At 49.4% G+C, this 24,267-nt stretch overlaps 1 long non-coding RNA gene and 1 other non-coding gene across 5 annotated transcripts in view; both read right to left on the reverse strand.

Moving 5' to 3' along the window:
• The window catches only part of LOC128107578 (uncharacterized), a 94,426-nt gene that overhangs the window by 58,374 nt on the left and 11,785 nt on the right, over window positions 1–24,267 (reverse strand). For all 4 annotated transcript variants that reach the window (XR_008217139.1, XR_008217137.1, XR_008217138.1 and 1 more), the window contains exon 2: window positions 18,788–18,950. This is a non-coding gene — a long non-coding RNA (uncharacterized LOC128107578). The remainder of the gene's footprint in view (window positions 1–18,787; window positions 18,951–24,267) is intronic.
• Window positions 6,063–6,169, reverse strand: LOC128108132 (U6 spliceosomal RNA). Its single transcript, XR_008217340.1, has one exon. It is a non-coding gene; the product is annotated as a U6 spliceosomal RNA (small nuclear RNA).

Consider the following 24,267-nt stretch of genomic DNA (forward strand, 5'->3'; position numbering starts at 1 on the left):
GCTCCCTGGATGTCCTCAGGCAAGTCAGTGGCCACTTGCCTCTGACTTCAGTGCCAAGGGGTGAGGCCCATGACAAGGTCTCTGCCTCTCCGGTGCTCTATTTGCACATGCACCCTCAGGTGCAGGTTTATGCACACCCCTGCACCAGTATGGCACCCCATGTAGGAGGGTGCCCTGCCGCAGAAAGGCTGGCAAGACAGTGAGACAGCAGGCCCACAGCAGGGCCCCTAACAAAGGCGGGGCGTTGGCAGCCAGCAGAATAGGGGCGGGCTGAGATGGATGTGGCTTGGAGCCTAACAGGCCACCGGCAGCCGCAGCATCTGCTTTTTCTCACCTCTAAAGGGAATCGATTTGTCTCTGACTGATTTCCCTGACGTCTAGTTTTCTTCTCCGCCCGGCTGTCAGCCCAGCCACTGTGCACAGGGCGGGGGAGGCTCTGGCCGTCAGCCTGCCTGCCTGCCTGCCTGCCTGACTGCCTCCCGCTCCTACCTCCCCACGCGCCCACATGCTCAAGGCATGCTGATCTCATACTCACAGCCACAAAAAAGCCCACACCCCACAGACAGCCTACCCACCACAGACACAAACCCCACAAGATATGCACATCACACACTCCCACACACAGACAACCTGCCCACAACATACACATCCCACATAATACACATCACACGTACACACAGAAGACAACAACCTACCCACAACACATTCACAGCTACACACAGGCAACTGGCCCATAACATGCCCACAACATACACACTCCACACAATAAATACCCATATTTACACAACCCACCCATAACATGCTCACAACATGCACACCCCACACATACCCATGTACAAACACAACCTGCCCATAACAAGCCCACAGTATGTACAACCCATACAAACATGCACACGTCACACCTACTTACAGACAACCTACCCAGAGTACACACACATCCCACACTATATGTTTATATGTGTGTGTGTTATGTTATACATATATATGGTATGTGTATATATATATGGTATGTATATATGTGTGTGATATATCACAATCCTACCCATAAACAACATGCCTATAGCATGTACACCCCACACAATACACATATACTTTCCCAAGATGATGTCTCCTCCACAGACACACAGCCTGCACAATATAAATATACCATACACCCTCACCCGTAGATGACAGACACATACACCTGTATAATACACTCATACCACACACAATCCCACTTACAGGTAATATGCCCATTACACACACCCCACATGAGACACACCCCACATATATCAATCCACAGACAACCTGCCCACAAACATGCACATACTATACACATCACACAACACAAAGACAACTAGCCCTAATTACACACACAACACACAATACACACACCACATTCCCTAATCTGGCAGACAGACAGACCTGCTGCTTGCAGTACAGACATACCCATGCATGCCAAACTCATGCAAAATGGACACACCACACACATTGCAGATGGACACACTTGACTGCCACATCCCACCCCACCCCCCGGCACCATAGAAGTACCACCATCCCACAGACATCACACACTAATGACACCAGAAGCAGCCACCCTTCACACACACATTACCTTGTCTCTCTGACACAAATACTCCTATACTACACACATTCACAAACTAAGATAGTGTCTGTGTTTACACAGACATCTATAGAACACACACTCGTGTGCGTGCACACACACACACACACACACCCCTCCAGCTCTCCTGCTTCCATCTGACTCCCAACACCAACACTCACATTGCCGACTGACACACTGATACACACACACACACACACACACACACGTGCACACGCACACACGCACACACACACACACACGTGCACATGCACACACACACCATATGAGCATTCCTTCCCTTCCCCCAAACCTTGGTCACACACATCCCTTGCCCATGACTGAGTCTCCTCAGGTTCTCCTGGGCTTCTGTGTGTGGTGTTGTCCTCCCTTGGACTCTCCACTCTTCTACCTGTTCTGAAAACCCGTACAGAGGGGAAGCAAAAATACCAGAACCCTACCATGTACCCCAGGTCCCAAGAGCCTGGGAGGAGGCTCCTGGGTGTCAACCGAAGAGGCAGCCATAGTCAAGCTGAGTAGAGCTTGAGGACACAGTGGGACCTCTCGGTAGCTTGCCACAGCCCAATCTGTGTGGAGGGCTGGGTTCTAGCAGGGCCCAAATGACCTGGAGCAGGAATGAGGAGTTTCAAATGCCCAGCACCAAGGGATGGAGGCGGGACTTCCTGCCACAGGTACCTGGGCAGGGCTTCCAGGTAATTCTCTGTCAAGCCAGTCAACAGCAGTAACAGCAGCAAACAGAATACCACACACTGACTCTCCATCCACAAAGCTTGACCCTGACAATTATGGACTAGGGCCTAAGAATGCCCAAGCTTGGTAGCTCTCTCATCTCAGAATGAGGAAGTGGAGGTAAAATCTGCAGACAGGGCTTGTCCAGGGCCCCATACATATGGTCAGTGAGGTCACCAGTTCTACTCACATCATGGCCCAAAACTCAGATCGAACCAACCAACTCCAGCAGACAGTGGGTCCATCTGCCCTTAGAAGCCTCCTCAGGCCATTCTCTCCGTGCCATGCCCACCTCAGGAGTTACCCACCCTCAGCCTGGACCAGTGTGGGGCTGATATGTGCATGTGGACACAGAGCGCTGCCTGACTGTTAAAACATAGGACAGGGGTGCTGAAGTGGGTGGGTGGGTGGGTGGAACATCTCCACAGGTATGTGGCCCTGTGTGGGGATGGGAGCAGCCAGGGGCATCCAGGTGTGGCTGTGGTTTGTATGCCTTAAGAAGGAAGGTGCAGGTAGGATGGGGCTGTGCAAGAAAGAGGTGATGCGTGCGCCCCGAGATGTACACACTGGGTGCATGTAGCAATGCGCAGCAATTATGAGGTGCAGCTCTAGATAAAAGAACAAGTTTCCCTGTTGAACCCATGTCCTTTCCTCCTCCCCGCTGGACTTTATCTGGCCAGGCAGCCCTGCTCTCGGCTCAGACAGTAGGTAATTGATTAATAGGACTGGTTCTTGGCTCTTCGAGGTCTGGCTGTAGATAAGAGGAGACAGGAGCAGCAGCCCAGTGGGGATGCCCTGGATTCCAGGACTGAGCTCTGAAGTCACAGGTCATAGGTGTCCCTCTCTCAGTCCTTTACTCTCCTCCTGGTGCCAGGGGTCCACACACCCTCCAGGGTAACATATACAAGGCGAATGCCCCAGTTAGACCCTGGACACAGCTGGATTGAGGCTCACCTCCCCAGCTGGAACAGGGATTACCTTCAAGTCCCCATGAAGACTTTACAGAGCCATGTTCATGAATGACTGTGCCCCCAGGGGGAGTGTCCACACATTCATATCTGTCTTCACATGACACTTCTTCACTCTACTACCGAGGTAAGCTGAGGTTGGTTATCAGAGCCCCAAAAGCCAATAGGCATAGACTCTGCCTCTATGACCTCCAATGACCATGACCCTTCTAGACCAGCAAGCAGATGAGGAGACAGCAACATCAAACCCAAAGGCCTAGTCTAAGAGAATAATGAGGGTGTACAGACAGATCTGCAGCATTCTGGGGCCCAGGATCCCAGCTGATGTCTGCATGGATGAGTATAGGAAAATGAAGGCTCACAGTGTGTCCAGGAAGAACCCTGCTAGGAAGGGCCCTTCGTTTATTTTCTGTTGTCTGCCTAAGCTGTTAGAGCAACTATCACACTCCCTATGCACATCCTTGGGGACCACTCCTGATGTCATCCACTCTAGGCTTTTCATCTGGAAGCTGTGGAAGAACAAGGCAGGTGGATGAATAAGTTTTGATAAAGACCCCTGCCCACAAGAGTACAAGAAAAACACCAGATACATCAGGAGAGGCCATCCAGATATCCATAGCCTCCTTCCAGAACCAGACATTGAGTGGTTAGGGCTCCCAGGGCTGAGACAGAAGGCTGAGTTGGAAAAGACGGTGCCCACCCCTGTGTCAGGTTGAAATGGAACATACACTGTCCTCTGCAGGTCAGGGCAGGAACGTGCACCCATGCTCCCAGAACACATGCTCTGATGCCTCCAAGGATGTGTACACTCCTCTAGTCCGGCTCCACCCCCTTGCAGAGCTCTGATGGCTGGCCTCTGGGGCAAGGGGCTACCTCTACACCCACCCAGCAGCACTCTAGAACCTTCCCACCATCCTAGCCTAACCTCAGCATAGCATCCCCTGCATCCCACTTCAGCATGCCCCACTCCCAAATGGTATAGCTACCAAAGCCAGCGCCTCTGAGCCAGTAAAGCTCCCTTTCTAGAAGCCCCTGAGTTCTGTGGAGGGCCACAGGCCACAGTGTGTCTTGCTCTCAGTGTGTGTGTGTGTGTGTGTGTGTGTGTGTGTGTGTGTGTGTGTGTGTGAGAGAGAGAGAGAGAGAGAGAGAGAGAGAGAGAGAGAGAGAGAGAGAGAGGGAGAGAGAGAGAGAGGTGTATGCATCTATATGTGCAGGCACATGCACCTCTATGTGTGTGTGATATGTGTGTATGTACCTACATATGCAGGCACGTCATGCACCTCTGTGTGTGTGTGGATACATGTGTATGCATCTACATATGCAGGCATGTGCATCTCTGTGTATGTGTGCTAGAGGTTGACATCAGGTGACTTCCTGCCTCACTTCCCTTTGTGTTTTTTGAAATAGGGTCTCTTTGCTGAACCTGGGGCTCACCCATTGTCTAGATTGGTAGTCAGGGAGCTCTTAGATTCCCCTACCCCTCCCAGCACTGGGATTACAGGTGCCATGACTGGCTTTCTGTGTGGGTGTTGGGGATCCGAACTCACACTGAGCCATCGCCCAGCCCACACTTACTCTTTTGTGAGCACAACTCCCAAGCATCTGCCTTCTCTCCACACTGCCTGTCATTGGAAGAGAAGAGGAGAGAGAAGAATGGAGGGGAGGGGAGGGGAGAGCAGAAGGGAGAAGGAGGAGAAGGAGACATCCATCCCTACAGAGACTGTATTGGGATGTTTTACTATGTGCTCTGGCTCGGGCAGCACCTTAGTTAATGGTGTGTCAGACTATGGTACAAATTTATAGCTGAAGGTTTACATCACAGACAGCTGCAATGAATGACGATAAATTAATTTAAAGTGCTACCAAAGTCTATGTGCTTATGAGCACGGGACTAATAATTTATAAATGCATGCCTTTTATAATCCCGGTCTTAAGTCTTGAAAGCAGCTAGTTAAAAAGCAGTCACATGACATAAATTATTTTTATTCTTATCACTGTGTATGGTGATATGGAATGGAGAGGATGGTGGCCACCAGCCCATGGCTTTTTCAGGTAGCCATCTCTCTGTAGTCCCCGTCTCTACTTCTAAGGAACTTGAACCTATAGTCCCCAGCTCCATCTTATCACTGGCCAAGATGCTCCCACATCCTAACCCCCTTTCTGAGGGTTCAATAAAATTCTCCTCCACTATGAGGCCTCTCCTCCAACCAAAGAGTTATAGGGACATCTTCTTGCTCCTTGGAAAGAAAAGAGCAAACATCTTTTTATGTGCAGACAATAAGCACAGTCATTCTCACAGGAGGTTGGGAAGAGACTCCCTGATCCTCCATGCCTTCACCTGTAGAGCAAACTTCACAATGGACAGCCCTCACAGGGCCATCAGAACTGATTAAGGTCACATATAAGCCCTCAGTAAAGTGTGCTTTCCACTACCTGCCCTATGAGGACAGGGACAGGTTGAGAGTGCTTTATGACACTGGGAACCTCGTGGCTGGTTGAGCTGCTCAGATCTTCTTCATAAATGAGAGCTGGCCCTTCCCTTCTGTAATGTTCTCTCACAGCCTTCTCTCCCTAAAGTCAAGCCTCACCCATGTGCCCTGAGCCCTGCACCATGAGCCCTGCACCTGCTACTGCCTTGTTGGGCCCATCTGTTCTTCTGTTCTTCTCATGTTAGCTCACTCTCTCCTGCATTGCCTGAAAGATCTCCCTAACACTTGACAGTTCCTCAAACCAAGAGGCGGAGTCAATTCTTTTTTTTTTTTTTTAATATGGACCGCTTCACGAATTTGCATGGCATCCTTGCGCAGGGACCGTGCTAATCTTCTCTGTGTTGTTCCAATTTCAGTATATGTGCTGCCAAAGAGAACACGGAGTCAATTCTTGCATCCTTTGATTGGCGTTGCCTTCACCTTGCTTTGACGTAGACTAGGTCAGCAAGGGTAATGCAGGACTTCCGAGACTGGATCTTGAGGTGCCTTGCATTCCAATGCCCCCCCAGGTCTGCAGGCCTAGCCTGATTTCCTTCCTGGACCCAAATGTCCAGCTGTCTCCTGGACCTTCCTTTTGAAGGTCTTGCAGACACACGACCCTCCTAGCTTCCCCCTTTGCTTATTGTCTCCACCCCACCCCATCCTCCTTACTTGCTCTTCCTCCCAAGACTGGAACTCCCATCTATTCTATTGCTGAGTCCCAAGACTGGTGCCCTGTTTCCACCTCCCATAAGGTCAGTCTCAGAGGCTAGGAAGATGCCTCTCTCAATGGGTAAAGTGCTTACCTTTCTAGCATGAGGACCTGAGTTTGATCCCCAGAACCCATGTATAAATGCCAGACACTGGGGACTGAAGAGATGACTCTGTAGTTAAGAGCACTTACTGCTCTTTCAGAGGACATGAGTTCAGTTCCCAGCACCTACATGATGGCTCACAATTGCCCATAACTCTGGTTTCAGGGGATCTGACATCCTCTTCTGGACTCTGTGGCCACCTAATACTCATATGTGCACATACATACCTGGAAACAAAACACTCAAACATGTCAAAATCTTTTTATTCTTTAATGCCTGGCATGGTGGCACATATGTGTAATCCCAGAACCAGGGGGACAAAGACAGAGAGATCCCTGGGACTCATGGATCAGCTAGCCTAGCCCGATTGGTGAGCTCCAGATCAAAGAGAGGCCCTGTCTCAAAGGATGTGGACATCAGCATTCCTGAAAACGACAGTGGCACACAAGGTTATCCTCTGACCTCCACAGGCACATGCTCTCACATCCATGCATACACTGAGACACAGACACAGAGACACACAGACACACGGAGACAGACAGACAGAGAACATTTTAGTCCCTGGTCTTGGTAGGGCAGCCTCTCAACTGGCTTTGATCATCTAATTGAAACTGTTCTCTCCAAACCTAGGCTGCTTGGATCTCTCCACAGCCCAGCCTCTACTCATGCGTTTAGTCCCTTCTCCACCGAGCAGGCCTTAATTATGTTCCTTTGCAGCTTACATACCTTCAACGGTCCCCAATGTCTTCCTAATAAAAGTCACACTTGATGGGAATTACTGGCTCTCCACACCTGCCCCAGGACTTCCCCTGGTCTCATCTCTGACTGTTCCTGATACTCAAGCTGGCCTTGCCCGCCCTGCCTGCTGCCTGCTCCGCCCATGAGTTTTCACGTGACTGCTCCTCCTGCAGGGACCCCCTTCCCTCCAGGGGCCAATAGATACCCCGATGGCAGGCCTTGGCTTCTCTAGGAAGCCTGTCTGAGCCTGTACCTCTTGCTGAGGGACTGTCCTGCTGGTTACCCCACTGTACCCTCCCTCACCTTTCTTCTGTCTCCCACCCACAGTCTTCCCTTCTCTTCCTTCCTGACCCACTTATCTGCCTGAATGGTCTTTGGAGAGTAGTTTGTTCCTCAGCAAAACAGGCAGCTCAGGGTGGGTGGGCAGGAACTACCTGTCCCAAGCCAGCACAAGAGTGGGCACAGAATAAGAATACTCTGAAATTGGGCCGGGCGGTGGTGGCGCACGCCTTTAATCCCAGCACTCGGGAGGCAGAGCCAGGCGGATCTCTGTGAGTTCGAGGCCAGCCTGGTCTCCAAAGCGAGTTCCAGGAAAGGCGCAAAGCTACACAGAGAAACCCTGTCTCGAAAAACCAAAAAAAAAAAAAAAAAAAAAAAAAAGAATACTCTGAAATAACTAATGGCCAGTGCCATCATCTTGCCCCTTCTGATTCACATCAAAGCCTGGTTCTGACCATTTATAAAGAAATGTGTCTACCTTCAGCCATCATTTCTCAACTCAGCCATTGAATGTCCATCTACTGGCTCACCATGTGCCAGCCCTGAACAGACACACAAATGACAAATGAATGGATAACAGAATTACCTAGATGTGAAAAAGACCAAGCTATTGAAACACACAGAGGCATGGAGACGCTCACCAGCAATACGCTAAGGGAAAGAAGCCAGACACAAAGACTGTGTGCTGGTAGGTTCTGTGACATTTGAGAAAAGGCAACCTAGAAGTGATGGAAAGCAGACTTTTCCAGTTTCCCAAGACTGGAGCCCCAAGAGTCAGGTGGAAGCTGAGTTGTCTCATGGCTCAGTGGGTAAGAGCTCTTGCTGTGCAGACCTGAGGATCTGAGTTCAAATCCCTAACACTCATGTAAAAACCTACCATAGCCACTTACATGCTTGTAACATCGGTGTTGTGGGGATAGAGACACCGGGGCTTGCTAGCCACCAGCCTATCTACAGGTTCAATTAGAGACCTTGTCTCAAGGCAGTGAGGTGGAAGATGATAGAACATGGCAGTCAACATCATCCCATGGCCTCCAAAGGCTCATTAGGAGACGGGCCACAGTAGAGGAAAGAGTCTCTGAGCTCGAGGACATAACTCTACAAACTTCCAAAATGGGACTGACTGCAAAGAGGACATAGATGGGAAGAACTGGAGCAGGATATCCAGACTGTAGGGCTTCAGACCATGTGCTACACGTGTAACAGGAAGGAGCAGAAAAAATATTTGAACCATTAATGACTGAGAGTGTCCCAGAATTAATGTCAGACACTACACGTAGACCCAGGGGGCTGAAAGAACAGTGACTAGAATGAATATTCTCTCTCTCTCTCTCTCTCTCTCTCTCTCTCTCTCTCTCTCTCTCCCCCCCCCTCCCTCCCTCCCTCTCTCCTCTCAATAGCAGAAAACCAATGATGAAGAAAAAATCCTGAAATGAGAAGAAAGAAGAAAGGAAGAAAACTCTGATGTATAGGAACAAGGATAAGGATTGAATCATGCTTCCCAGACACCATTTCTGGGGGGAAAAAAAAGAGTAAGATGAAATATTTAAAGAGTTAAGAGAGAGAGAAAAAAATGTCAACTACAAATTCTGTTTCCTGCCAAGTTAGCCTTCAGACGTGAATGAAATGACAAGACTTTCTCAGATAAACAAAAACTGAGAAAATCTGTACACTAGACCTGCCTTGTAAGATATGTAAAACGAAGTTCTTTAGAGGTTGAGGAGATAGCCTGAGGACCTGAGTTCAAATTACCAGCACTCTCATAAAAATCTGGCCATGGCTGCACATACCTGTAAGTCAGGTATAGGATACCAAAGACACAGAGCTCGCTGGCCTGCCGGCCAACCTTACCAAAACAACAAGTTTCCGGTTCAGTGAGCGGCCCTGCCTCAAGCCAATAAAGTGGAGATGGTCAGAGAAAGACACTTGGCTTCCTGTTCTGGCCTCTGTATGCCAGCGCATGGATGTGTGCAACTGCACACACATGCACATGCATCACACACATACACTCACCACACACATATGCAAAAGGAAGTTCTTTTCAAGGAAAACTATTCAAGTCAAAGCCTCCAAGCTACATAAAGAAAGGGAAAGTAACAAAGAAAGAATAAGAAGAGGTAAAAGAAACTTTTTCTTATTCACAATTGATACAACAGACAACACTTTGCCCAAAATAATAGCAACAATGTATTCAAGGATAGAAAGATAAATATGATCTGTGCCTCATTCAGTCATCATCAGCGGGGCTTCCTCCTGCAGCAGATGGGAACAAATACAGAGACCCTCAGTCAGAGAGCAGAGAGAGAGACCGGGGAAACACCCAGGTCTAAATGGGATCTCTCCATCAAATCCCCTCAGAGCTTGGGGAACCCCAAAGAAGAAGAGGCTGAAGGAGTGTGGGAGCCAGATGGGATGGAGACACCAGGAGAACAAGGCCCTTTAAATCAACCGAGCCAAGCTCATATGAACTCACAGAGACTGAAGCAGCAAGCACAGGCCTGACATGGATCTGTACCAGCTCCTCTGTGTATATATGACAGCTTTCAGTTGAGTATTTCTATGGGGCTCCTGAGTGTGTGAACGAATGGCTCTCTGATTCTTGTGCCTGCTCTTGGATTCCTTTCCTCCTGTTGGGTTGCCTTGTCCAACTTAGATGTGATGGTTTTTGGTTTATCTTACTATATTTTATTTTGTTGTGTTTTGTTGTTATTTCTTAGAAGCCTGTTCTTTTCTAATGAGAGAAACGGAGTGGATCCGGAGTGGAGAGGAGGTGGGAGGAACTGGGAGGAACACAGCAAGCAGACACTGTAATCGGGATATTTTTATGAGAGAAGAATCTATTCTTAACAAAAGGGGGAAATGTTAAAAAAGAAAGAAAAAAGGAGAGAGGGGATGGAGGGAGGAAGCAAGCAAACAAGTTTTAATGTGAAACTCTATTCTATAGGTAAAAACCTGTTTGGAAGATTTTAAATCAGTAATCAGAAGAAAATATTCTTCAAGCAAAAGCATGGTCTAAAGCGTGAGTTCCAGGACAGCCACCGTACACAGAGAAACCCTGTCTGGAAAAAATAAAAAATACAAACAAAACAAAAATTTAAAAAAAAAACCTTTTCTTATTCACAATTGATACAACAGACAATTTGTTCACAACATAGCAACAATGTATTCAATGATCATATTTGTGAGCTGAAATGAAGACCTCACAGGAGAGATAAGGGGAAAGCCAGGAATACTTTGTTACTACAGGATACTTATAGCTGGTGACACAATGTAACATTATTTGAAAACAGTGTTATAATAGTTACAAATGTATATTGCATGCCTGGTTTGTAGGCACTGACCTTCCTAGGATCCCAGGAGCATGGGATTGGAGAGTAATCCATACATGAGGAGAAGAAAAGGGACTCTAGGTCAACTATCTTTAAAGTAAGTATAATTGATATACTAAGAAAGAAGAGATTTCCTGTCTCAAAAAAAGAAAGGAAAAAAAGGAGGGAGGGAAGGAGGGAGGGAGGGAAGAAAAAAGAAAGAAGAGAAAAAGAATCATATAAAGTACTAATTTAAAGTCACAAAGGACAGAAAAAAAAAAAAACCAACAACAACAAAACCCCCAAGCCAGGCGGTGGTGGCATATACCTTTAATCCCAGCACTTGAGAGGCAGAGGTAAGTGGATCTCTGTGAGTTCAAGGCCAGTCTGGTCTACAGAGTGAGTTCCAGGACAGCCAAGGCTACACAGAGAAACTCTGTCTTGAAAAACAAACAAAACAAATCCTCCCAGAAACAGAAGGTATGACAGGAGCAAAGCAAGAGCCACAGCCAAACAGCTCCAGATACAGTAAGTAAGACACATGGCTGTTTGTGTGAGCCTTGACTCTACTTCACACAGGCAATTCACAAAGACAGAGTCAAAATCAATCAGCATATGGCTCAACCTCAAGAGCTAAAATCATAAACCATCTAGAAGAAAATCTGGGAGGTTTTCTTAAATACAACGTGGAAAGCACTAACTGTACAGGCTTTGCTTCTCAGAGGATTCTGTTAGGAGAGTGACCAGATATACCCCAGGTACGGGGAAATACCTGTGGTGCATCAATCTGACCAAGATCTTGTATCAGGAATTTCCATGAAGAGTCTTTCAACTTGGTAATGACAAAACCAGTGACCCAATCTAAGTGGGCCTAAGATTCAAGTGGATACTTCATCAAAGAAGGTGCATGCACATGACAGATGTCCAACCTCCTCAGCATCATTAGTCATTATGGAACTGAAAATCACAACAGCAAAAAGTTACCATCATGTACTGACCAAAATAGCTCAGAGGAGTGACAGGTAATATCAATAAGGGGTATGGGGTAAACGATATCCTTATATGTTGTTGGTAGCTGAAGTGGTGTGAATACATGAAATAGAATTTGCCTGTTTCTCCTTTTTGCCCCTTTTCATAGATAGTTCAGACTGACCTAAAACTTGCCAGGTAGCTGAGGATGACCCTTAATTTCTGATCCTCCTGCTTCCACCTCCTGAGTGCTGCCCTGGCCAGTTTATGTTGTACTAGGGGTTGAACCCAGAGACCTGAGCAACAGGGGAATATCTCCATATCCCACCAGTTTCTTACAAAGTGAAACATATTCTTACCCTTCACCCAAGAAATCCACTTCTATTGATCCAAGAGAAATGAAAACATACTCATCTACAGTAGGCCCAATTATGCATTGGTGCTCACATGTGTTTTGTTAAAAAAAAAATTCCCCAAAGTAAAAACAAGTCATGCATATATTGACTGGTGAATGGGGGGCGGGCTATACTATGCCCACTGACTAGAATACTAGTCAACAGTGAAATGAGGAAGTAAAAAAGGTCTCAGGAGATGGTTTAGTCGATAAAGCACTTGCTCTGCAAGCAAGAGGACCAGATTCAGATGCCTAACACCCACACAGAGGCTGAGTGGGAATGGCAGCCCGCCTGTACCCTCAGCACGCAGGAGGCAGAGGCAGAGAGGAGCTCATTGGGGCAAGCTGACTAGCTAAATTAGCCAAATCATGAGCTCTGGGTTCAAGTGAGAGACCCTGCCTCGATATTGTAAGGCAGAGAAGAAGACATTAATATCATCATCTGGCCTTACCAGAGGCAGCCATGGAGACAAAGCTGGGTCCCCAGGCCCAGAGGCTAATTCCTTTGTGGGTTTTTTCTTTCTATGCATCTCAGTGATTATTTATTGAGTGCCCAGTGTATTCCATATCCTACACACTGGGAGATTTGTTTACCATGTCCTTGTAAATCCTCAAGTCAGACTTCCTAGACTCCACCCTTGAGTAAGAACTGGGTGATGCTGTCCAAGTTCCACAATGTGCCTCAGTTTACTCCTTGTACAGTGGATCTCCCGGGGGGCTTGTCATAGGGAGTCGATGAGGTAGTACTGGAAAGTTCCTTGGCAAGCTACAAACAAGCATTGTGGTTGCCATGGTTACGCTTCTACAAGCCCTCATCCCTGTGCATCTGCATTCAGTCAGTCAGAAAGTTGGGCTGTGTAACCCCATGTCTTCACGTGTTGGCTGTGAGACCTGAAAAGGGTTATTTAGCCTCATTGTTTAGCCTTTCAGCACTGCTAGTTCTTTTAAACAAGCCTTCCTCACCAGGTTGGTAGGGAGTAAATGAGCTGACAATCAGGAAATGCCTTTTTTTTTTTTTTTTTTTTTTTTTTTTTTTTGAGACAGGGTCTCTCTATGTAGTCCAGACCATGCTGGAACTCACTTTGTGGCCCAGGCTGGCCTCAAACTCACAGAAATCCACCTGCCTCTGCCTCCTGAGTGTGAAGATTAAGGGCGTGCACAACCATGCCTGTCTTGACCTTGAATTTTTGATGCTCCTGCCTCAACCCTCCAAGTGCTGGGATTACAGGTAGGCCCCATACCTGGCTTTAGAAATGTTAATTATTCATAGACTTTGTACAACGGCTGCATTTTAGTAAAGAAAACCGAAGCCCAGTGACAATAACCAGGATCACACAGCAAGTCAGCCAGGACAGGAACCCTGCATCCCAGCTTAGGAAAGCCCAGAGAGTGTTCCCGTTTCCTATCTCCACATCATACATACCAGGGCCTCCAAAAGTCACTCTCCAAACACTAGAAGTAGATTGGGAAGGAAGGCCCTACCCTGTCCCTCCGGCCCTCCCAAAGGGTGACACCCAAGTGTGAGGAGGTCAGGTCAGAGGCAGCCAGGGGTCTAGGGCCACGTGATCCTGAATGTGCCCAGTCTTACCTAATCTGAGGAGATGAACAAGTTTTGACCTGGTTGGTGCTAGGGCTGATGATGAAGCAGGTTGCCCCAATCCCCAATCCCAGTTTCCATGTGACCCTGCTTGGGGCTTATCTGAAGCATGAGGACTGCTACCTAGACATAAATGGAAACAGAGACTCCTCCTCCTTCCAGTGCACACACACACACACACACACACACACACACACACACACACACACATACACACACACACACACACACACACACACACACACACACACACTACCTTGGAGGAGGGGGGGACTGATAGAGTTGGAGACTCCAGACTGGATGGTTAAGTTCCTATCTAGACAGCAGGCACAAGGGCCTCTGAGTACTTCCCAAGAGAACAGCAGTTCCCAAGCCCCTGGGAGCTCCATGCCTTATAACAGAGCCACCTGCCCGAGATCAGTCTCCTTGTCCCCTGTTCTAACAAGACATTTACATACCTACTCTCAAGTGAAATTGCATCACTTGGCGGCCGAGCAAGCAGGTGGGATCTTTCTCTGTGGGTCCAAAGTCTGGCTATGGCCCTACTCCTAGGCTGGTCTTGGAAAAAAAAGTCACTGGAAATACAAGGTCAAAAGAGTCGGCACAGGGCTCTGTGGGGGCATGACCCTGGATGGGTCATGACAGGGTCACCTACAGGAGGGGATAATAGCTGGTCACCTGGGAAATCCAGCAGAGGAGATAGGTGTGCTGGCCCTGCAGAGGTAGATAAGAACAAGCAGGCGGGACATGCCGGGTGCAGAGGTCAGCAGCTTGTTCAGGATGTACGATCATGAAGCAGACAGGCAGGGAGCCGTACAGGGTGAGATGGATCAAGGATGTGGAAGGAGGCCTAGGGCACCAGGCAAGCCCAAATGATGTCTGGGCTTGGCTGAGTTGAGCTCCAGCGCTTGCTGCTGGTACCCAGGGAACCCAGACAGATCAGGTACATGCACAGCACGACCTTGACCCCTCCTTTCACAGGCCAGGGATTCCACCTGTTCTCCTACCTAACTCCTCCAGGGAGGCACTGTAACTGCACCCCTAGACTTTCAGACCAGAGAGCCACAAAGAGAAATTGAATCAAGGACCAAACTAGAAAACATTTACTTTGCACTTGGCTCTGAGTCGAATCTCAACTCTGGGATAAGGGATCCATAGGAAAAATGCTTCCCCAAGCATTTAGCCCGGGGCTGACCCCCTAGATCTATCCAGTAAGCACCAGTTTCCTTAAGTGTCAGAACCAGCCAATATCAGGCTTCTCATTTCATATGGGAGGAAACCCAGGCGCTCAGGACACCTCCGTGACAGGCCCCGTGACAGCCCAAGAACACGGAGACTGTAGGTGAAGGTCAGAGGTATCTCATTCTCCCTGCCTGACACCCACCATCGCTCACGACAGGGACAGGACTGGCTAAGTTTTCCCATCTGTCACATAAGGCTTAGAGTACTACAGCTAAGGGCATGGAGCTGGACTACAATTTGCAGGTACATGAAACATCACATTATTTACTGCCACAGTGCTAGGGAGCCCAAGAGCACTTCACCACCAATCAGCCACATTCCCTACTTAAAATATCATACTCATCAAACCTGGTGGAGTGGCGCACGCCTTTAATCCCAGCAATCGGGAGCAGAGGCAGGAGGATCTCTGTGAATGGGAGACCAGCCTGGTCTACATAGTGAGTTCCAGAGTTATTTAGTACGACTCTGTCTCAAAATAGCTAAAAGATATAAAATAAAACACCACACTCTTGAGTTTCCTTCCAAGAGACTCAACTCTGGCCACCCTGGCTCCATCACTATCAAGCTCTCACACCTCGGTCTCCCTTCCCGGGGCCCAGGAAGCATAGGCAGGGTCTGTGCCATCCAGTCTGTTCTAACCACCACTGAGGACCCACGGCCTGTGATAGTGTGGCCCCTGGCGTCTTATGGCATCCTGCTTCAGTGGGTCAAGGTCAGAGCCAAGCACCAGACCCACCCTCACAGTCGTGAGAAAGGCCAGATCACATTGCAAGCCTGGGCCGGGCATCTGTTTTCTGCCCTGTGCGGGCCTCTCCCACTCCCAGCCCTCAGGAGCTCTCTGGGACTTGACAAGTCCTGGGGATGAAGGGGAGGGGGGTAGCTTCTGGTTCTTGGCAGGTGTGAGGTTGTTCTGCACTATAGCCTTCAGGCCCCAAAGCAGAGAGACACAAAGCCTGGAGGTGTGCTGGCACAGGCTTGTAACCCAGAACCTAAGAGGCTTAAGGGGGAGGAGCTTGAGTTTGAGGCCAGCCTGGGCTACATAAGCTCCACCAAGAAAGGAAAAGAAGAGAGGAGGAAGGGAGGGAGGGAGGAAGGAGAGTAGGGTAGAGGAGGGGAGGAAGATGGAAGGAAGGAATGGAGGGAGGGAAGGAGGGAGAAAGGAAGGAAAGAAGGAAGAAAGGGAAGGAGGGAGGGAGGGAGGAAGGGAGGGAGGAAGAAAGGAGAGTAGGGTAGAGGAGGGGAGGAAGATGGAAGGAAGGAAGGAAGGAAGGGAGGGAGGGAGGGAGGAAGAGAGGGATGGAGGGAGGTAGTTTGGACCCCATTCTACAGGAAACAGTCTATACAAACTGAGCCTCCCTAATCTGAAAATCCAAAGTCTGAGGCTTTTTGAGTGTGAGTATGACACTCAGCCTGGTTCCTATCTGCAGGTGGCCTCCTGCACTGACCCATTTCCCCCACAGGGCAGGCGGGCAGTAAGTGGATTGGTGAAATCCCACTCTGTGTTATGTGTGGAGCTGCTTGGAGGACAGAGAACCATGCAGGATGGGGCTGCCCAGGGGTGGCTCACACAAGAAGCATCTAATCGCCCGATATCTGTATCCTTCGGCTCTGGCCAGCCCTCAAGGCAGACTGTAGCAGGAATCTTAAAAGTTCTTATTAATAAAATCAAACCTGAGGCCAGTTATTGGGGTGAACTCTGGAAGATCAGAGAAGCAGAATAAGCCACAGCCACCTCACCTTGCCACTTCCTCAGCTGATCCTGTTTCCTCAGACTGGATGCCTCTAAGTCCTCATCCAGAATGAATCTCAGCTGAACTGCTGCTCAAAAGCCTGAAAGCTTAACCAGCCAAATGCTTAACCAGCCAAATGCTTCAAGTTTCTGGTCTTCACACCTTATATACCTTTCTGCTTTCAGTCATCACTCCCTGGGATTAAAGGCGTGAGTCACCATGCTTGGCTGTAATCTTGAACAGATGGATTTCTGCCTCTAGAATGCTAGGATTAAAGGCGTGTGCTACCACTGCCTATCCTAAGTATCTAGTGGCTTTTCTGTTCTCTGACCCCAGATAAGTTTATTAGAGTACACAATATTTTGGGGAACACAATACCACCACAGCAGACCCTCCAAGAGATGATGGAGAGTTCTAGAGAGCAGAAGAATCATAGAGAAGCATGCACAGCAATGCAGGGTGCTCAAGGCATTTGTACTCGTTCCTGTTCCACAGAAGTTCTATTGCCAAGAGAGAAAAAGAAGCTGGATCGTGCTGTGGGTGTGTGACTGCCAGCCTTGTAGGGGATGCAGGTCCTAATGACAGTTAAAATTAGAACACATTGAAAAAGCATTTTTATTATGAGACCTGAGCAGCATGGGGGGCCGGGGCGGGGGCAACCCAAGTGCTGCAAAAGCGGACCCAGGGATAGAAAAGAACAACTTCCTTCCTCCTGTGCAGATCAGAAACCATGAAGGAAGACTGAGTTCCTGCCCTAGGCCCTGGTTTGTCTATCTGGGAAATGGGTGCAATGGCCCCAGTGGACTGTGAAAGACAAAGCCGCCTTTGTCTAAAGAAGAAGCTTGCTGAGTGGGGCTGCAAGGTAGTTCAGTGTATAAAGATGCTTGCTGCCAAACTTGATGAGCTGAGTTCAATCCTAGGGACTCACACTGCGAAGGGACTCCTGCGGCTTGTCCTGTGGCCTCTACACTGGGCAGTGGCACATGCTGCTCCTCCCATAAAAATCAAATAAATACATAAATGCAATAATTTAAAAAAAAAAAATCAAAGCTTGCTAAAGAAAAGGTAGTCCCAGTCACATACCCTCCTCCTACCAAGATGGAAAACCAGGGGACATAGTGGTTTTATTTCTGCCTCCTTAGCAACTCTAATGGAAGGGTCATGTCCAGAGCCCCCCCAGGCCATGGAGGTCCGTTTATCTGCAAGAATACTGGAGATAACCGCCCTGCCTGAGGTCCTAGCCCAGTGTGAAGGCAAAAGGGTGTAGCATGAATCTTAAATGGCCTTATTAATAAAATCAAACCCAGAGCCAGGTATTGGGGTGAACGCTGAATAATCAGAGAAACAGAACAAGCCACAGCTTCCTCACCTCGACAATTCCTCAGCTGATCCTGTTTCCTCAGACTGGAAGCCTCTGAGTCCTCATGAGAATGGATCTCAGCTGAACTGCTTTTCGAAAGCCTGAAAGCTTAACCAGCTCTAGTTCCTGGTCCTTACGCCTTATATACCTTTCTGCCATCACTTCCTGGGATTAAAGGCATGAGTCACCATGCCTGGCTGTTTCCAGTGTGGCTTTGAACTCACAGAGATCCAGACGGATCTCTGCCTTTGGAATGCTAGGATTAAAGGCGTATGTGCCACCATTTTCTGGCCTCTATATCTAGTGGCTGTTCTGTTCTCTGACCCCAGATAAGTTTATTAGGGTGCACAATATTTTGGGGAACACAATATCACCACAAAAGGGGTCTAGAAGCACATTGCCAGGTCCTGCTCCAGGAGAAGGGCTGCAGAGAATGAGGCCTGGGGTGTGGGGGGGCACTGAAGGGGCTCAAAACACGTTATTGATGAAAAGTAGATGCTCAGGTCCTGGGGGGCTGCTGTGCCAACACTCTCCAGGAATGCCAGGGATGCCCCAGACTGGAGGAAAGGAGAGTTCCCATCTCTTACCTGCCTGCTGGAGGAGGCCAAAGTCTGGAAATTCTGTCCCAGGTGGGCAGCAGAGAACATCTATGGTTCTTGCTCTTGGTGAGGGTCACTGAATTTTTCTAATTGAAATCCCATCGGTGGCCGTCCGTCTGTCCTCCTCCGTCCCGCTGCCTCCAGGATCTTTCTGGAACAAGATCACAGGACTCATATGCTCACTGGCCTTCAGAGCTCCCTGTGTCAATCACCTCTGCTGTTTGCCCCTACCTGGCTGACCACTAAAGCTTCCCCAGGCTCTTGTTAAGCACACAAGGCCTCTAGCCTCCTGCATCCTCGCTCCAAAGTCTACTGGCTGCTAGAGTCTCGTCCATGTTTCTCATTTACTAGCTAGGCCTTGTGGTACTCAGGGAGGCCGGGCCACTTGGCTTAAGGCCACCCAGAAGGTGGACATGAAATTCTAATTCAGCTCCTAAAGTTCACTGGCGCCTGAGAGCTTGACACAGGAGCTTTGGGAAGCTGCGTTGCTTAATTCTATTGTCGTCCCTGTGCTTCGGGGACAGGTAAAGAAGGGCGAGTTAGGGTGGGAAGGTTACCATAGCCCTCTACTCTGGGTAGGGACTAGACCAGAGGTTCAGCAGCTTGGACCTCCGCTGCCTTCTGGCTCAGCTCCCTGCAGCGGGAACAAACTGGCAACCTCTGACCAACAAGCTTCCTTAGGAGCATGAATTGATTGTAGTACTCCAGAACCTGCACCAGTCCATGGGCTCCAGAGGCCTCGAGGTTGTGGATACAGCCCACAGTCGCCCCAAATTCCATTCGGCTCAGCCGCCCCTCACAGGTCACCATCACACAGCAGGGCTCTGGAGCCCAGTCAGTAGGCCACCTCCACCACCAAAAGGAAGCATTCTGAAAGCAACAAGGAGCAAACATCTCCTGTGCGCTGCACACGGGGGTGGCAGGAAAAGGCACATCACTTCAGAGAGGAAAGGGCCATGGGGTGGGGGCGGGGGCCAGGCTGAGGCTGCCACAGAGAGAAACGAAAACGGAGATCTGATAAAGAAGCCGCATGCTGAACAAGGCTGGGGTGTAGCCAGAAGGCTAAGGTGCAGCATGCACAGGCTGAGGTGCAGGAGCAAGGCTTGGAGGCCAAGGGCACAATGACAACTCAGTCCACTGACCTCTGGGCTTCTGGGATAACTGCTGGTCAGGTGCTACCCATCGAGCAGCACATCCAAGTCCCAGGTCCCAGGCTCTAAAGAATCCCTGGCCCAGAACTGGTTTCTGGGGTGCCTGCCCTGCCTGGGCTTGGCCTCCAGGTTATCGAAGGGAAACTGAGGTTGGACAAGCCTCCCAATTTCAGTCAGTGTTGTCATCTACAGGGTCTGGGTTTGCTCCTGCTCCTAGGCTGGGCCACTCCGAGAGGAGAGATGGGAATAGGCACGGGACCAACCAGAGACTGTGGTGGCTAGTGTTCTTTGTTCAGCTCCTCAGCTGACCTTTTCATGGCCTTGGGGACTGTTGCTGTCCCTCTGGGTTACCTATCCTCCAGAGGTGTACATGGGCCATCTATAGTATCAGAATTTTGAAGGGGTGCAGTTGAGCAGGGGGGACAATTCCTTGCTATGCAGTTCCCAGCACAGTGGCTTAAGCCAAAACCAGCCCAGCTAAGAAATGAACACTCGCCATCCCAGGACAAACCCAGGCGGAGGCCGCTATGACTGGTAGTGGCTTTCTCAAACTCTGGCCTTGATTTCTTTTACTGAGACTCTAAAGGTCCTTCCCAGCCCACTGCCTGACCCTCCCCATGAAAGGACAGGACCTCCCCTCCTGGACAGACTGCTGTCTTGATTGGAGAGAGCAGCGGACCTCTCCTGGGACTGTAAAGCATATGGTCAGAGGGCCATGCAGGCTCTGGGGCAGGAGCCCATGATTCAGTGGGAGTGCTCTCAAGGATCTGGGAGGCATGTAGTCTGGTCCACAGAGAACAATAGTAACAACATCCCAGTGGCAGGAATGGTGCAGAGTGAGCCTCAGATACCACATCAAATGCTTAGCTGGTGGTAAGCACCAGAGTTCCCAATAACATAAATTCAAAATCCACTCTCTCCATTCTCTAAATTCCCTAGCTGTGGCCATTGCCAAATGACTTGCACCAAGATCAACAGAAACAGTGAAAACTCAGTAAGCTACGTGAACGTCATTGCACTTTTTTCAAGTGAAGACAGGCTTTTTGCAGAAATAAGCCCCCCACCCCCTGACCCACAAAAGGAGCTCTGAAAGTGAGTGTCTACCCTCACGCTCCCTGATTTTCTGCACAGCTTCCCCCAGCAGGAGCAGACCACCTTTAGCAAACAGCCAAGGTTGGGTGAATGGAACCCATCCACTCCTGTGAGGCAAGGCCACGTGGTACCAATCCACCTTGGTGGGCATCCGTGGTAGTCCACACCATGGCACTTGCTACCTGCTCAATCCGTTTTGTCTCTATGCTAAGGCAAGTCTTCATGTTCCCATTAACCGGTCTTTGTGGCAGGCACTGAACTGGAGCTCCTCCTGCCTCAGGCTTCCTAGTGCTGGGATGACAGGAGGGCACCACCACAGCACTGGGCTGTATTCCACTAGCCTCATCAGCAAACAGAGGCTGGGAAAGGCAAAGCAATCTGCCCATATTCTAACTGTGCCAAGTAGATAAGGACTGTACTTGGTCTGAGGGAAATACTGGTTATACTGGTTTCTTTTCTTTTCTTTCTTTCTTTCTTTTTTTTTTTTTTTTTTTTTTTTTTTTAGTTTTCAAGACAGGGTTTTTTTGTGTAACAGCTCTGGCTGTCTTGGAACTCATTTTGTAGACCAGGCTGGCCTTGAACTCACAGAGATCCTCCTGCCTCTGCCTCCCAAGTGCTGGGATTAAAGGTGTGTGTGCTACCAATGCCCGGCAAAGACACTGGTTTCTTAACCCTGTACGCTAAGAGCCCAAAGCTAAAGGTTATGCTGGAAACAGGTCAAAGTGCAGAGAACTGGGGCATGGGCAAGGGAAGGCAGCAGGTCTCCCACCATAGACCTCACCTCTGAGTCCCTGTGTCTCCAAGGTGGGCGGGGAGGGAGCAGGAGTGGGCTGAGGTTGGAGGATGTGTAGAATATATTATGCAGCAGGAGCCGTGTGTGTGTGTGTGTGTGTGTGTGTGTGTGTGTGTGTGTGTGTGTGTGTGTGTGTAAAGGAAGAGCCAGAGGTGGACTGTGACTCCCCAAGCCACTAAGAGGTGCCCTCATCACACCTTGCACGCCCTGGAGGCTCCTGCACCCATTGCTTTTTTTCACCAGATTCCCTGAGCAGGATTGATGAACGGCGGAATAACGGGGGCAATCACATTATTCCTGAATGCATTTTAATAAAAATCAAATAAAAGCAATTATGTGAATTTCCAAGAGGATCACCTCTCCTCCTTTCCCCGAGGTAGGAAATGGAATGAATTCAGGAAATCATTAAAATCAGAAACCGAGCCGGCTGCCACTGAGGCTCTAGCAGCTGCAGAGGCGCCAGGGAAGCCCAGTCCTCACTGGCATGTGGCAGCCAGCGGCGTGGGTGCCTTTCTTCAGCTAACTGAGTGGAAATTCCACCTATGGGTGACAGAGGGTAATTAAGGGCCAGAGGAGCCGCTTTGAAAGCAGGTCGCCTTTTGCCCCTCTAGTGTAGACTGGCAGTTTCAAAGGGACCTAGCTTCCCCTCAAAGGAACATTCCCATCACCAGCAGCCAGGGGCCTGATGGGCTCCGAAGAGGGTTCTCAAACTACTCAATGTCCCTCTGTAGGGACATACAGAGCTCAGCCCATCTGGATGCCAAAAGACTGGGTATCCTGTCCTCTGTCATTTCTCAGAGGGGCACAGGCTTGTTACTTGCAAGAGCCTTCTTATGGCTCTTATCTCATCTAACCCTTGAGTTGATAAGCTCCTTTGAGATGGAGGCAGCTGTAGCCAGAGGGGGCCAGTGACATGTTCAAGGCTCCTAGCTGGTAAGGCAATGCCAAGTCTAGATTCTGGCTTTTCTGGGACCACCAGGGCAAGTGCACATCCTGTGGTGTTGGTAGCCCAAACTCAGTGACTTCTACCAGGCACAGGGCTGGCAAGATTCAACTGAGTGTCTCAGTTGTACCCTAGACTGGTGTGACTATCTCCAGGCACTATGAAGGTAGTAGTCATCTTATCTGTGCAGGTGTGGAATTAGGTTTCAGGGAGGCAAGGAGCTTGTCCACGGCCCCACGGATGGAAGTGAGGAGTTATGTTCTGCCAGGCTGCCAGAGTTCCCAGGCAGAGACCCTGCCTGCTAAGTCTCTGAGGGAGCTTCCACTCAGGCCTTTGGGAGGAAGACATATAGAAGGTAAGAAAAGACTCTGCCAGCCCCCACAATCACACTGACTAATAGCCCATGCCCCCATGTCACCTGAAAAGGAAGCCCAAAAGGACCCAGAAAGGACTCCCTGATTATGTCAAAGTTCATCTCCCTCAAACACAACAACCTGAAACTCAGTTGCAGTGGGTACTGCAGCTGAAGGTCCCCTTTGGGGACAGCCTGAGTAAAGAGACAGGCTGAAAGGTCTGGAATAAGCTTTGCATGTGTGTCTCTAGTTCCTGTGTCCTCTCTGGACACACGTACACATTTGTGTGTATGTGTATGTGCATGTGTGCTTTTGTGAACACTCTGGGGAAGGGATGACCTGGTTCCTGCTTCAGACATTTGGTGGTGCTCTCCCACCCTGTCCAGTCTCACTCTACTCCAGGCCGTCTTCAGTCTCTGCTGTTGGCACAGCTGTGTGCCCTCCTATAGGACACTTGTGGAAATGTCACTGGGGAAAATCACAACTTCCATTCCAGGAAGCAAAGAGAAAGGGAAGCTTCTGGACCTTCCTGCTGTCAGCTTCCTTGTGGGTTGGGCAGGCCCTGCAACTGATGTCACACAGCATGAGAAGCAAGCACTGGCCACTGGTGGCTGGTCTCATGTTTCTGGCCCCACTGTTGACCTACAGGTGCCCTATCAGGCCTCTGGATGCTAGGGACTCTATCTGAGAGGCTGAGGCTATGGTGCTGGAGGCTGCTAGGGCTGGTGCACAGTCTAGGATGACATGTGAGTAGTTATTCAGTCCCCTCAAGGGCCAGCTGCTTGTCCACTGCTCTGCCCCCACCAGGCCCTGTAGTCTAGTGCATGGTAGGTTCTCCATATATGTGCCTTGTGTGAGGCTCAAAGATCAAACAGGCTTATCCACAAAGAGAAAGTCCCTGCATCATGATCCACACCCATGTGGACTTGGGATTACACACATACGTATGTGCACACACACGCTTAACAACCATACCTACATGTAGGCATATATATTGACTCACACATCCATCCAGCAAGTGGATAGTAGAGCGCCCCAAGTCCTAAGAGCCTCCCTGAGACTTATCTCCCAGTCCACAGGCCAGACTAGCCCACAGAACCTTGAAGGAAATCCACCTCCATGGAGTCCCTAAACCC

The sequence above is a fragment of the Peromyscus californicus genome, unplaced genomic scaffold (assembly GCF_007827085.1).
Source record: "Peromyscus californicus insignis strain IS unplaced genomic scaffold, ASM782708v3 Scaffold_12__1_contigs__length_115047231, whole genome shotgun sequence".
In the NCBI taxonomy this organism is placed as follows: domain Eukaryota; kingdom Metazoa; phylum Chordata; class Mammalia; order Rodentia; family Cricetidae; genus Peromyscus; species Peromyscus californicus.